The 14,726-nt window shown below is 40.2% G+C and overlaps 1 pseudogene; it reads left to right on the top strand.

The window, feature by feature from the left end:
* Positions 1-1,603: 1,603 nt before the first annotated feature.
* LOC108161400 lies at positions 1,604-2,405 on the top strand (annotated as a pseudogene).
* The last annotated feature ends 12,321 nt before the right edge of the window (positions 2,406-14,726 follow it).

Raw genomic sequence — 14,726 nt, 5'->3', positions numbered from 1 at the left:
GCACAATGGATTCCTGTTTGTGTGCAAATGGGGCTGAAAATATAAATAATAATTTTCAAGAGGGGTCCCCTTTGAGAGTTTCAATGCTCGTTATTGAACAATGTGTTTCGAAAACTATAGAATTTTTATTTGTAAACTTTTGATGAAGACATGAGTGCAGTTAATTCGATTTAATGTTTCGTAAAGTCTAGAATAATAATGCGTCAGCATATTTGGATAAAAATTTCATATCACATGTTTATCCGTTAGCTGCACTGCCTAGAAATATACAATAAAAAACCTTTTGATATATGATTATACCTACATAAGTACTTTCTGCGGACCACTTCGGGTCAACTTTAAAAACAATTATATTTTGCTGGAATTAAAATATTTTAAATTCTTGTTAAAAGGATAGCACTCCTTCTAGTTCTGGTGCCCAACACTGTTTGTACACACTCTGAAAATAAACACATACTCAGGTTTTATTACTAAAATTGCGTCAAACATTTCTGATAAACATCACAACAGAAATACACAAAAAAGCAATAATAACAGACAAAGCAAAAAAAAAAAGAAATTGTCTACAAATTTTTGACAGGCAATTTGCCTACACACATATTTGCCCCGTCTTCCCGGCCACCCTCTCGATACTGCTTTGGGGACATTTGAAATGAGCAATTTTCACATATTTGGATGGCAGCATTTAGGGCACACACACGCACACAGTGTCAGACAAAACCGTATCTACATTAAGTCATAAAAATAAATAGTTAGACCCCCAAACATAGAGGAAGAGAACAACGGGAGGCAGTTACAGTCGGAACATAGTCATGGCAACGACGTGGAGGGGGAAGTGGAGGAGAACAAGGTCGAACGGAGCTGGGCAATGTAGGACACTCACACCACATCACATATGTATTTCGTTTCATAATGCTGATGAAGCTGCCCTGCCTCCACCCGATGCAAACATCTTCGTCAACACCTACTCGTAAGGCAAGATGTAAAGTGGAAATGATATGAGGAGGTGTTTCCCTCTGTACGTACACCAATAATAGACAGTAAAACCCTGAAAGTAGAAACCAATGGGCAAAAACGCATTGCACTAGTATTTACATATCTGGATATTTCGGCATATGATTGAACTGAAAGCTCAAATATACAATTCCATTATTTTGTACAAAGAAGATTTATTAATATTTTTAGAATGCGAATTACGACATTGTGATATATTAAATGATATTAAAGTATTTATATTAAAATTAAAGGCTTTCCTGATTTTTGTAATCTTGTATATTTTGGATGATTCTTAATAATATATTATGGTGTATACAGGAAGTCTCTGAAGATGTTGGGCTGACCGTGTCGGACCATTTGCACACAGTCTTATGCATTTGATAGCACGTTTCACTGCATTCAACAGTACTTCTGCTCAAGAAATCATAATCCCCAAGCCGATGAATTCGGTTCATCAGTCATAAAGATGTTACCGTATTTTAACAAGTAAGAAAACAAATAACAAAGATATTAATTTCTCAAAATAAATCGAGGAAAATTCAACAAAGTCTGACTACGCCTATGTTCGGCCCGTAAGTCGGAAAGGTTCAAGACTTTCGTGTTTCTAAATGGTGAAAACCTTGCTCTTGCCCCCGGTAATCACAAGTTTTATCAAAATGAGCATGCGCACATGTGCGTTAGTCTTTTCCACATTTGTTGGTAGTTGCCTAGCCATTGGCCTGCTACTTGTTAGCATGACCACAAACCACTGGGTACGAGCCAACCCGCGAAGACACACTTCATCAGAAGCTAAGGGCGATGTCAATTTCGGCCTTTTCTATGGAAACCAGCACCTAAGCCTCGGATTTGGAGTACGGACCTATCCAGTTGATGTTTACACCTTTATTCGACTTTGGGCACTGGATTTGGCCTCTTAGCCTGTGCCGTGGCTGCCATTGCTGCCGTCCTAAAGTCTGTATCGGCAGCCAAAAGAGGCAGCACCATGGTTCTGCTTTTAGCTGCCAATATATCAGCCGCAGGAGCGCAGGTTGTGACCTTTTTTGCATGGCTAGTGCAGCTCTACCACTATCTCATACACAACGTGCTTCTCACCGAGCACCAGCAGCAACACTGGTATAGCACTGGGCTGGTTTCTCTGGGCTATAGCTTCTACTTGGTCGTGATTTCCAGCATTGTGGTGCTGCTCAACATAACGATTCTCCTTTATGCCAGACGCCGGGAGAGCCGCGATCGCCGTCTTCGCTTGGAGCCGGAAAGCAAGGACAAGCATCAGGCCGCCATAATGCTGTACTAGGAATGGCAGCAGGAAGCAATCCTAAATGGACCTCAAATAATCTACTCGAATATGGGGAAGAGTAGCGACCACCAAGTAATCTCAGTGGCTCAAATGCTTGTGCCTTACTTAACGCCTTTGCTTTCCAAGAAGAAGGCCCACACACATACTTACACCAACATATACCGCATACGCACATATTTATATATATACCTATATATACCGAATATTTATACATACCAACACGCGTGTAAACTGAAATACCTCGGCTAAAGTCTGAAAAGCATTTTCAATTGCATGAACAAACTTGACGGAACAAAGCATTTGAATATCTCTTTATGCTTTTACAACTACCTACATACACTATATACAATTTATATACTCGAATGACCTTTACATACTCCATTTTCGATACCTTATACGTATGTATATACAGTGGCGAGCACATGTTGATACATGTTTATCACTTTTCACTTTAAACACCTGTAAAATCTCTAAAAATTAATCAATCCTTGTGAAAACAATAATTTCAATTCAAAGAGATCCTTTTCCTTAAGATATTTTAATTTGTTCAAAAAAAGTGCATGTATCCACTTTTGCACGTTTCAAATTTGTTCACTTTAGGTTAGGTTCAGGCGGTAGCCTGGGGGAGTGATGAAACCCTCCCAAGCTCACTTGTTGTTCACTTTAATAATTTTTTAAAATTATTTGTTCCAAAGGGCCTTAGGTTTTATCATAATCCAAATAAGTTTTGGCATACTCTCGACTAAATTTAGTATGTGCTTGCAAGGTATCATGCGCCACTCCGACTTCACGCGCTCCCAAAGACTCAGCCAATCCCTTTGGTGCAGACTCCTACTTTTCCAATGTTTTTTAAGCAGAGCCCATCGATTTTTAATGGGATGTAGATCTGGGCTATTCAGCAGGCCACTGGATTAAGTGACAACTCGAGTTATGGGAACGACTTTTCACGAACTTAGCCTTGTGCGTCGGGCTACCGTCTTGCTATAAAGTGATCTCGGATGTGGGGAAGACACATTTGTCTATAAAATTTGACAAAATGGGTTTCTAAATATGAAGATAATACTCTTTCTTCTTTATTCTATCGTACAAACTCATGTACATATGCTGCTCTATGCAGCCAAGCATTTTTGATGTGCATACAAATACAACAACAGTCATTGTTAAGAAATACAAAACAAAATCAGCGGACTAGCCCTTTTTCGGTGGTCGCTCTTGCATCATATTTCCAAGGATGTCGTCCAACCAGCAACTCTGTATAAAAGCTGCAATATAGATGCACGAAGTATAGGGGGGAACTTGGTGAGCTAATAAAACAGCTGTAACAGGACAACCGCGCTGTTAGCAAACAAGGTTGACAGCCTGTTATCGATACCCGCTAACAGCCAGGTACAGCGCTCTCTGACAGCGCTCTGAGAGCGTGATCGCGCAGTTATCACGATCCACACCGCTCTCAGCCGGGCTCCGCTTGTAAGCGAGAGCTCACATAGTGGCAGATACGTTCGCACGCCCCTTTCAACCGGCCGTGTACATACAACCCGAATACCAGATTACATACAGCACGTTCATTTCTTCTTTCGACTGGGATTTCGGACTCATTCTACATTTTCGTACTCTTCATTGGATACCTACGTCTCGATCAGCCCTCCTACAAACACTTTTAACTCAAGACTTAAAAACTTTTCTTAAGCCAGCGAAAATAACAGACTGATAAGTGCTGCAAAAAAGGAGGAATCGTCGTTTCAACTTTTGCTGCTTCATCAATTCATTTACGATATTAAAAACGGAAATCATAATAAAAGAAATCACAAAACAAACTTTGGCAAGTCTCAGACCAATTAAAAGAAAGCACAACAAAGTTTCGAATAAAATATGAAAGAGTTGCACAACCTGCAGGAAAAGAAGGAAAACCAACTTTGAAATAATCCCGTTAAGTGAGACAAGAAAATTAATAATCGCAGAAAATCGGAGAGGCAGAGGAAAAGTGAGGGTCTCAGTGGGAAAATGTTGGCGCTAAAATACGAGTATATATGGACAGGCCCTGTCAAAGTCTCTGCGATGCCACTTGATAATTTTGTTCTCCGCCTCGCTTAGTGCTGCTTTGAACTCTCACTCAACGAGTATTCCCTAGTAGAAAATGCAATAGAGGAGGTCCTGGACACGTCACCGTCTATGGCGCCAGCCAGTAATGTCAGCAGCATAACAGGATAACTGTCGAATGAATTGATATTGTTTACTTTTAATTAAAAACAATTTGCTTCGCTGGCTTTCTTGCCACAGCACTGAATCGAGCAGGGCCGCCGCACAGGACACCATCATCGATGCCGCTGCTGATGCCAACAAGAAACCAACCCCATACTCCAGGACCCATTCTCCAACCTCAACCTCAACCCCAACCTCAACAAACTGCAACTGCTGCAGCCCAAGCTGCCCGAATCGAGCGTGTGCTGAGCTTTCCCCTCCGACTGACAATACTATCCGTTTAGTCCCTGCCCTCTGATGTCTTTTCGTCCTATTTTGGTAATGAAAATCAAACTGTTCATGTGAAAGGTTCATGGCTGCCGCTTGCTCTTGATATGATTGCTCATCTCACTGCCAATTTGAGGCGCAGCCAGGTCAATGATGCCTGAGTAGAAGGCACCGACTACAGGTAAAACGTGATTGACATTTGTAAGAGGCAAACGAAGTATGGGTTTACCCCATTACAACCTCGAAATTAAAAGGCGCTTTCCGTGCTGTTGTTAATGAAAGAACATCCATGCCAGCTCTGAAATAAACGAAGTCATTTTTTTTTTGAATATTTTAGGGAAGTTTTTCTTTTTTAGATGTTGTCTATTCGATTAAGGACAGCCATCTAAAAATATCTTAAATAAACAAAAAAAAAAAAATTTTCAAATTGCCTTTTTTCATAAAATGCTGCTTGTATTATCTTAAGATGACTTCATACAAACCACAAACATATGTATTTCCGTGATGTCGAACGATTTTCGCTGCTTTGTACAATCAATTCTCGCCATTGAATCACTTAGACTATTCCTCACATTTGTATGTCTTTCTTTCCACCACAAAGCATAGATACATATAATCTGAAAATGTTAAGTCCCTTTAATAGCGTCTTCTAATTAGAGCCCCGAAGCGAGAGCTAAAACCCTTTCTAAATGGTTCGAGAATAAGTTTTTCCCACCTACACAATCACCTGGCAAAGGTGTTTAGTTGTGAAAAAAATGTACCAAGAAATTGATGCCAAGAAAAGTTTTCTGGCTCAAGGTGAACAAAAGTCGCGTTCTATAGACTGAGCCGAAAAAGTTACCCGTAGTTTCAGGGAGGCCTACTATCTCTTTAAAGTTTCAGCCTGCCTAGATAAGGTCTGCTGCTCGGGGAAAACTTTTACATTCATTTAAAAATTAATTAAACGTTTCGTGCTCCTCTCTGGCTGGTCCAGCGACACCTCAATTTCCAAAGCTTGTGGGGGCTTCGATTCGATTCAGGCCAAGGACAATGGCAACATTTAATTGGAGATCTCGATAATAATTGGCCACAAGCGGCTTAAGGTCTGGCAGGTTGAATCTCATTGCACTGCTCTGTGAGTACTTTGCACTGAAACTGAACTAAAAAATGCCCACAAATATCCATGACTCTGTGGTCGTAGTCTGATGCGGCTTTAGAAAACTTAGCGCTTGCCAGTGAAACTTTTACGCAGACAGATGACTGCACTAAGGCCAGATACACAATATAAGTCTATATAAAAATATAAGTACATATATTCTCTGTCTGTCTCTGCCTTCCCATTGTTCGACTTAGCTTAAGCGGCTTAGACATCCCTCTTGTGTTTGTGTCTGCGGCTCATTGATATAATTTCTGTCAAACTTCTAAGCCAATAAATAGTAATAAATATATATGAGAAGGCCAGACAAACTGATTGAGAATTATAGGGAAAACCCTGGCAAAGGACAGTCATCCAAAACCAAACTGATAATCCCCGTGGGCATTCGACTGCGGTTAGAGCCGCACTAATTAGCACAGCTCCTGTATTACTAAACTGACCGTAAGCATAATACTCGTACGCAGAATCCGAAAACTGAGTCAAATCAAACCATAAAATTAAACTGCAAGCCCGACAAAATATACATTCGAAATCCGACAATATATTTTGATTGATAAACTCGCTCAATGGCATGATGGTGCCCAAACTGTGTGTAATGAAGTTGTCGGCCCCCATCCCAACCATCCAATCGGCAATACCTCATGCAATTTGCAGCATATCAATGTAAACATCGTGTGGGTGGGCGAATGTATAATATGCTTTGCAAATAGTTTGCTTAGATTTTGGCAACGAAATAAATTGCAATAATTATGCTGGAAACTGCATACTCGTGCTAGTGTGCATGGATTGTGGGGAGGAAGACAATGGGACTGGCAGCCAGTCCTGCGGCAGCCATCGGAAAACAGTTTCGAATAAATACAACGTAATTATTGAGCCATACAATGAACTCGTACCCTTACCCCACACACACATACACACACATACAGATCCGTATACGTACACGTATACAGTTGCATAGTCTCGTATGCAATCATGAATTTTGTAATTGTATTTGGGAAGCTGTTAATCACAAAATGCGCGGCCTATGCAAATATCACAGCCAGGTAGGACTGCAAGTGTGTCTCGCACACAATCCCTACTCTGAACGGTTAATGCGCTTACCAGATGTTTAGGTGCCTTCATTACGCGTATCCAATTTTAAGGAAAATTTAGGCAATATTTATGAGCAACCACTTTCTGGATTGCAAAGAAATGTTCATTGTTTTAATCTGTGTACGATGCATTATAATAAAGGTACGAATTGAATTCGATTGTGTTCATTTTATGTATATTTTAGGCAGACTTTCCTTATACTATTGTATATACAGATTTCCCTTGCGATTTATTTACTCATTCTGTATATAAATTGGGGGTAGTCATGATGAACACTGAGTTCCTTGATTTAAACACTATTTTATGCAGTTCAGTTGATCACCTTGACCAAGCGGAGAAGTAATATAATTCCATTTTCCCTTTCGACAACTTTTAGCCTATCCATTCTTGGTGTAAATATTTAATATGGGTGAATAAGAGTATCCAAATGTCGTCTAAGAGTTGACTTCTATAAGAGTGCCCTTGTGTTGGCATAAATATTTTATCACTTTATTATAGAAAATCCAATGCATACGTTTGGTACTTTAGCCGGGGCAATTTGCATATGGTCCGTTGCCCGGTGGCTGGCATATTTAGAAATTAACCAAATATGCCGCTGATTTGTTGAAAATTCTGTTAATTTATTTGTTTATTGAATTTACAACAGATTCGAGGGCCTCTGTCGGTAACACTGCCACATATGGTAAAATAAGTAAACGTATGCAAATTTTGTTGCCACCTTTATGAAAATCTATTATATACGGCCTGCCCCGCCTGACATTAAGCTTGCTTGCCACTGGCTGCTGTCAACATCATGACATCAAATTTATACGCAGCACAAATTTTAATTACAAAATCCGTAAAAATTTTGGAAATATATGCGAAAATTTCAGCTGGTTCACACAAATATTCCGATTGTTTGCTGATTTTTGACAACGCATCATGAAATGTCATAACTGCTGACAGAATTTTTGCATATGATAGATAGATCATGACATATGCGATTTCATAAATACAACATTTACACAAAAGTGCAAGCGGGTGAGGGTAAAATGAAAGCGCTGGCCGCGACAATTTTATGGAATAATCATACAATTTTTTGTTGTCAGATGATAAAGAACACGGTTTAAAGGTAGATTGTCTTACCTCATACCGAAACTACCGAACTTTAACATGATTTAAGGTTCAGTATTAAAGTAGGGAAATTAGAACCATTTTTTGATTTGGAATAGTAAATATAGCGGCAGAAAGATAGCAAAAGATGTGCAGATGTGATAGCGAAAGCGAGATTTAACGACGAGTCAGTTGATCGATTCAATAGGGCATCGATTGAAGGGGCGGGTGCGGTTCAAGACTGTGTCAGATTGAAGATCAATTGGAAGATGTGAGAGAATTGAATGCTAGATCAGGACTATCCAAGGACAGGCGGGCAACCAAAGCTCGACAGATCAAGAAAGCGATAGCGGAAGCGAAAGAAAGAAAGGCGAGAGAGCTGCATAGACTCTGGCCGTGCGTGGGCGTATACTCGTATATGAATGAGTGTATGTAGGTCACAGTTTCGTACAGTGGACACAATGAACATTAATAGGGCTTTACTTAACTGCTGCACCACTGTGTTAACCAACAGTAAAAATTAATAATAGTTTTTGATATTTAAAAATTACAGGATAATAATTATCACTTATGGATGTATATCTTCTCAATTACTTAGTTCATGGCTTGAACAAAATTAACTGCACTGTAGCAAGTATTTCTTCCGATTAATTTGATTCCTACGATTAGCTAATCAAAGTGGAAGTCAGTTTGTTACGATTCCCTAGGCACGTTTGGTCCGCCGCCTAGCAGACCCATACTCCGATTGAGTTAGGGATAAAGCCCAGGATGCCAAAAGGTGTGAATCGGTTATCGTTGGTGATAAAAGGCTTAGCACGCCCCTCCGACCCAGCTCCGTGTGTTTTTTCCTGAGAAATGCCTCCCCTGGGTGACGTATGCGTATGCGTGCATGGCAAGCAGTTTCCGATGCCGATGCTGATGTAGCTGCTGCTCCAGCCCCTGCTGTTGCTATGTTGCCACAAAATTCAATCAATATAATTGCAACACTTTAGCTAAGGACTTCGACGATGATACACTCGCACACGCACACATGCCCGTTCACACACACACTAATACACATTTAGGTAACTGTAACTATGACAAAGTACGTAAACAATGTAAACCGTTTCAAATTTATACGTCAACCCCAAAAACTTGCCCCCAAGGAGTCGGCGACAGCAGTAGAAGCAGCAGCAACTGATGACGAGCTAAAAAAGGACCAAGGCATGAACCTGTAAATGTTCGTGTGAGAGTATCTATGTGAGTTTCGAGGTTTGTATGTATGCTTTTGTGTGTATGGGCGGAAGGGTGTTACGTGGGTGCATGGGTGGAGAGCCAACAGGCAGGCACAGAGTGCGTGTATTTTTGCTTAGAAGTTTATGCACTTAATTAAGCCTCTAAAAACTTACGTGGTACAAGAGAAAGAGAGAGCGAAAGCAGTAGAGCGAGAAACAGAGACACGGAGATACGGAGTGAGCAGCAGATAGAAAGAGACACACACAATGTTGTACGGGATGGTGGTTCGGGTCCATGGCACATAGTTTGTCATTTCTTTGAGTGGGCGTAAAATATGTTTACTCTGTCGCGGACAATTTTCAAACTCAACTTTGTCCCACAGCCGCACACCCACAGATCGTGGAAAGCAAAAGAAAAGTTCAGGATGTGAAAAGCGAAGTGAACTTGTTGCCACAGCTGTGACTTTGAAAATACATTCAATCATTTTCGAAAGTTGTCCGGGCCATGTGCATACACGCCCTCGTAGAGAGCTTCGAGGAACTGGTCCCGCCGCACGAAGTAAATCTAATTAAAATTCAATTTATCAATCAACAATACTCGCACACAATGTTTACTTCAAAATACGGTCAACTAACTAATTTGCTTAATGGTCCCGGGTCACGTTACGCTTACGCCTAATTAAAATAGCCAATTGGCTTAATTTTTGCGGCGGTCAGCATTTAATAAATTCCGTTTTTAGCGGCCAATAAATATCACAGAAATTAAAATGCTCATTAAAAGTGTCAGTCCTAGTGCCGTAAGGGGGAATAGGAGAGGCAGAGACGCGGTCTATGGGTAAACAATGCAGGGTAATTAGTCGGTCGAAAAATGTCGAAATATCAGGACATTTTTTGTGTCATATTTATTCGTATTAGTCGTATTAGTCGAAGTCGATCTCTAATCCCATTATCTAATCCTCCAGTAAGTAAAACAACTATTTTATTTTATTTTATTCCCGAAAAATTGGTGAGTACCAGAAGGTTTCGCTTTCTAGGGATAGTCGAGGCACCAGGAAGTTTGCCCTCTGAGGACAGCTCCTTTTCAAATGTTTGAGATAAAGAATTTTGATTAAGTTCGTCTCCGATGCTCATCAATGAATAGAGAGAGTTATAGCATTGCATCAGACATACTCGTAGAATAAAGTTTAGAAACACTCTTTATATTCTTTCCCATTTCCTTTCGCTGGCAAACACGCTTTATATTCTCTCCAGCTGCTGATTAGAGAAAGCAAACCTCACGTACTGCACATTCGCCTTGAACTTCCTGCAAGCGTGTTGTTGTTTGTTCCAGCATTATGCCATTCCTTTATTTTTCTATAAATCTATTTGAAATGCAACTTTTGCGCCAACGCATAAATCTTCAGCACAAATGGCAAACAAGCGCTCGGAGGCGGCCAAGGGCGAGAAAAGAAGGCAGCAAAGCGTGGCTGCGACGGCAGCTCAAGCATATGTTGTGCCACTCCATATAGAGACACCATACTTATATATACATATGTACTTGTTCTGTGCGTTTGTATCTAGATAGATGTTTGTATATATTGTCGCAACATCAGTCAGGATTAGTTGTAGAAGTTTACTAGTACGAGTAGTCGCAGTCGTCTTGCCGCTCTCGTTCCCATCTTGTTTGCCATGCTGTAACCGTCACGCAGTACGCTCCAACATGGTGCCAGTTGTACCCTCTCCCTCACCGCCGAGCATGGCCCACACCCCATTCACTGCTGTTAGCCTTGTCCTTGTTGTGTCTTGTCTTGTTGAAGTTTCGTGAGCCAACGTTGTTGTTATACCCTTTCAACGGGTAATCATTATGCCTAGATGTCTCATATTCACAGATATTGACCCAATTTATTCTCCATATAATACTGATATGTCCAGTCGATCTCAAGCTAAGAGAACAGATATTTTTATGATATATCAACATTGGGTTTGATTATTAGAGAAGAAAGGGGAATAAGCCACCTATCGATCTGCAAAGGTACCTAAGGCCTCGACCCGAAGCTACCCTATCTTTCCTGATTTAACTTGGTTTTGCTGTCTGTGCTGTCTATCTGAGTGTGTTTTTGTGTGAGAGTGAGTGTTCTTCTGCGTGTGTGCAAAAAGCTGCTCGCATTTTGTTTGCTCAACTCATTCTCGTTTCCGTTTATGTATGTATGTATATTTGACGGGGCCAAAATAATTAGTAAAGAAATTGTGGCAAAGTTCTATTAAATGCAAAATTGAATTGTTTCGAAAAACTGCAAACCTGCCTTAGGCACTTAGTTAATTAGTCAGCTATCACATTATCACCTCGTCGATCATCTAACATATGATGCACATTACGGCCTTGAAATCTCTCAACCATTATCAGCTCTGTGCTCTTCAATAAATAAAACAAACAGGCCCAACACTAAAGTCGTCGTGGTTGGTCCTGCAGACACATAAATTTGTACACATATAAAAATCCTTAAAACTAACAACACTACATTCTAGATTAATTTAGTTTGAATGGTTTGAGGATATTTTATCTTTCCCCCAATATATTTTCGGAACAAAAGATTGTGAGTCAATGTTATTTTCTCATTCATTAATCTATGAAATTGAACAAAAATTAAACGAGTTGGTACGTTGTACTTACATATATACCCGATACTCATTATTATATATTTATATATGTATATTAATTCATTTTATACAAAAGACCCGGAATTGGTTACGGAGCCAATAGAATTCGAATACTTAGAATATTGCATTTTTTTAGATACCGTTTATTGCGCCACAACTGTCTTTCTCTCTTCCTTTCTCTATTTGCTGAAAAACATAATTTAAAAAAAAAAAAATACTGCAGCGAAACAAAAAAGGACTTCCTAAAATATTTACAAATAAATAAAAAGATTAACTTTAATTCCTGTCCAGAAGAGCAACGATAGATACTGAGAGGGTGGGGCCAGTAGGGTGAAAAAAGTAAGGAGTAACAAGCAGCCATGGAAATAACCGCCGAGCAAACTTTGCCAGCTGTATTACATTACGCCTTTAATTTCATTACAAGACCATAGAGGAGGAGGCGGCACGCTGGAGCGGAGGTGGTCCATAAAACAGAAGGAAACACTTGTAAAGTCGGGCCATGAGAGTGGGGCGACGGGGACCCAGTGGAGGGACGAGCTCATGTTCCATGGCGCCTCGTCCGACATTGCAGCCCAGCATGAGGCTTGACGTTGCTCCTGGTCCTGCTGCTCCGGATGATGATGATAGGGGTGGAGCAGAAAAGGCAGCGAGAACAGCATCAGAGCCAGCAGGATCGAGAGGCGTTTGGCGGGTTAGAGTTTATTATTTAATACTTGGAACGTCATGCGTTGAAATTAGCAGTCATAAATCAATGAAACGACCCGCACAAGTCCACAATTAGCCAGCTAGCTATCCCAGCACGGAGATCGCGACAAACGCCCCAAGTTATACGAACTAGCTTTTTGGGCTAATTAATTTTTATGTTCCCCATCCTCCTTCAGATACAATTTGATGCCCAGACTGTTTCAGTGCATTATTTAAACACAGAGCTATTGCCGACAGCTCGGACATGCCTTGAGATGAGTTCATTCTGCTTAAATTGCTTAAAGATGGTTAAATTTAGTTGGTCCTTGTAGTTGGTTATCGTTCTAAATTTCAGATTAGGCCAAAGTCGTCTTATATCGCAAAGCTGGTTCATAGGTAAAATTAATTTCAGTTTCACGAACGCATCATCGTTGTACTTAAATAAAATTTGTTCTTTTTTGACGTACCTGGAATAGAGAATATTTCTTCATCTTCTTCTTAGCATGTTCAAGAAAGAGATATGTATTTGTATGTAATATATAGTTCAATCTTATGTTAACTACACAATTCAGAAAAATGTACATATTTACTTCTTTTGTAACTCATCAGTGAATTGTTGTAGCCAGAACAAACTCCCTTAAGATTTTCCTGTCTTTCAACCAGAAACCGAAAGAAATTTATGCAATTCTCCGAATTCCCACATAGGTAATAACATTTATGTCGACAAACGTTCAGGGAGAGAAAACAATAGTAGCAAACTCCACAAACGGAAGAACAGAATCTATGCCGAGACCGAATTGGTTTCGCAAAATACCAACACAAAATACAAAACCCCTCCCAGACCAATCTGTGCATAAAATGTTTTAAATGAAAAACTAAAACTTTTGGTTTTCCCATTTGTTTGCATGCGTGCGTGGAACAGCATCGAACGGTTGAGGATTGCATTTGGGTTTTATGGAAAATTTCTTGTATTTTGTAACCAAAGTTCTGAATTCCCCAATGCCTGGCTCCAGTCGTGGCCCAGGTAAACCGAGTCAAGGCTGCAGTGCTCTTTTGTATCACTTTGCATGGAGTGAAGTATGCAATTTTGTACATAGTTTCTTATTGAACTAATTGTTGCTGTCATGGGAAAATTGGTAAAGAGGAAGATTTCTCTCTTCATCAGAATTAATAATAAAGTTATAGCCACAATATATACCACCATCTGTTCACGTACATATCCTCTGTACTCCGATTTTCAGCAGTGTTAAAAATGGCTAGCTTTTGAGACCTGGCAGAAGTGCCTTCACCGGAACTGGAAGTTTCGTTGTATATCAGTGCGGAATACGACTATAAACAGTGTAAGTGTAGTGAAAAATGTACAACAGGTTGTATAAATTATTAAAGCCATCCCATTCCTTATTTTTTCCTAGCTAAGACCCTAGCATGATTATATAATCTGCACATTTGCAGACAATAAAATTCTTTCTGGCTACTTTGTAAGCCAGAGAAACGTACAGAAATTGCATTATCACGCTGCACACAGCTAATTTTCAGGGGTAGGAGAGAGAGAGGGAGACACAGACAGAGAGACACAAAAAGAGGCCAAAAGGAAGAGTAAACTGAATTATATTTTCACAATAAACTTGGCAGCCGCCGCCGTCTCTCTCTATATTTGTTTGTTCGTTTGTCTGTTGTTACGAGTATCTGCAGCTCTGCGGGCAATAATAATAAGATGCAAACAAAATACTTCCTCCTCCAACATTCCACCCCACATCCACGTCCTATCCGGCAAACTGCAGTACGTGCAGTGCAAGGAGGCGCACAAGAGTGTGCTGGAAAAAAATGAAAGCCGCGGCGGCTTACTGCGGTTCGATAGGTGAGGGGCTGACTAGAGGCAGGGGTGGTGAAGCTGCATATAAAGAAATTTACATAGATTTGTGAAAGTAATAAGCAAAATGTGACTGCGAAATCCAATTTATAATGAGAAAAGTAGTGCGAATTGTCTGTGGCTGTGGCTGTGGCTACAAAAAATATTGCACCATATTTCTAGGCGTATTTATGGTTTGCGCTTAGTTTTTCTCCGAAAAGAGAGAGGGAATGAGAAGCGAGCGCGTGCTAAAATTATGCAATA

This window comes from Drosophila miranda, chromosome 4 (genome assembly GCF_003369915.1).
Source record: "Drosophila miranda strain MSH22 chromosome 4, D.miranda_PacBio2.1, whole genome shotgun sequence".
NCBI classification, from domain to species: Eukaryota; Metazoa; Arthropoda; class Insecta; order Diptera; family Drosophilidae; genus Drosophila; species Drosophila miranda.
The sequence above is the reverse complement of the archived record's forward strand: the minus strand, read 5'-3'. Positions and strand labels throughout refer to the sequence as shown.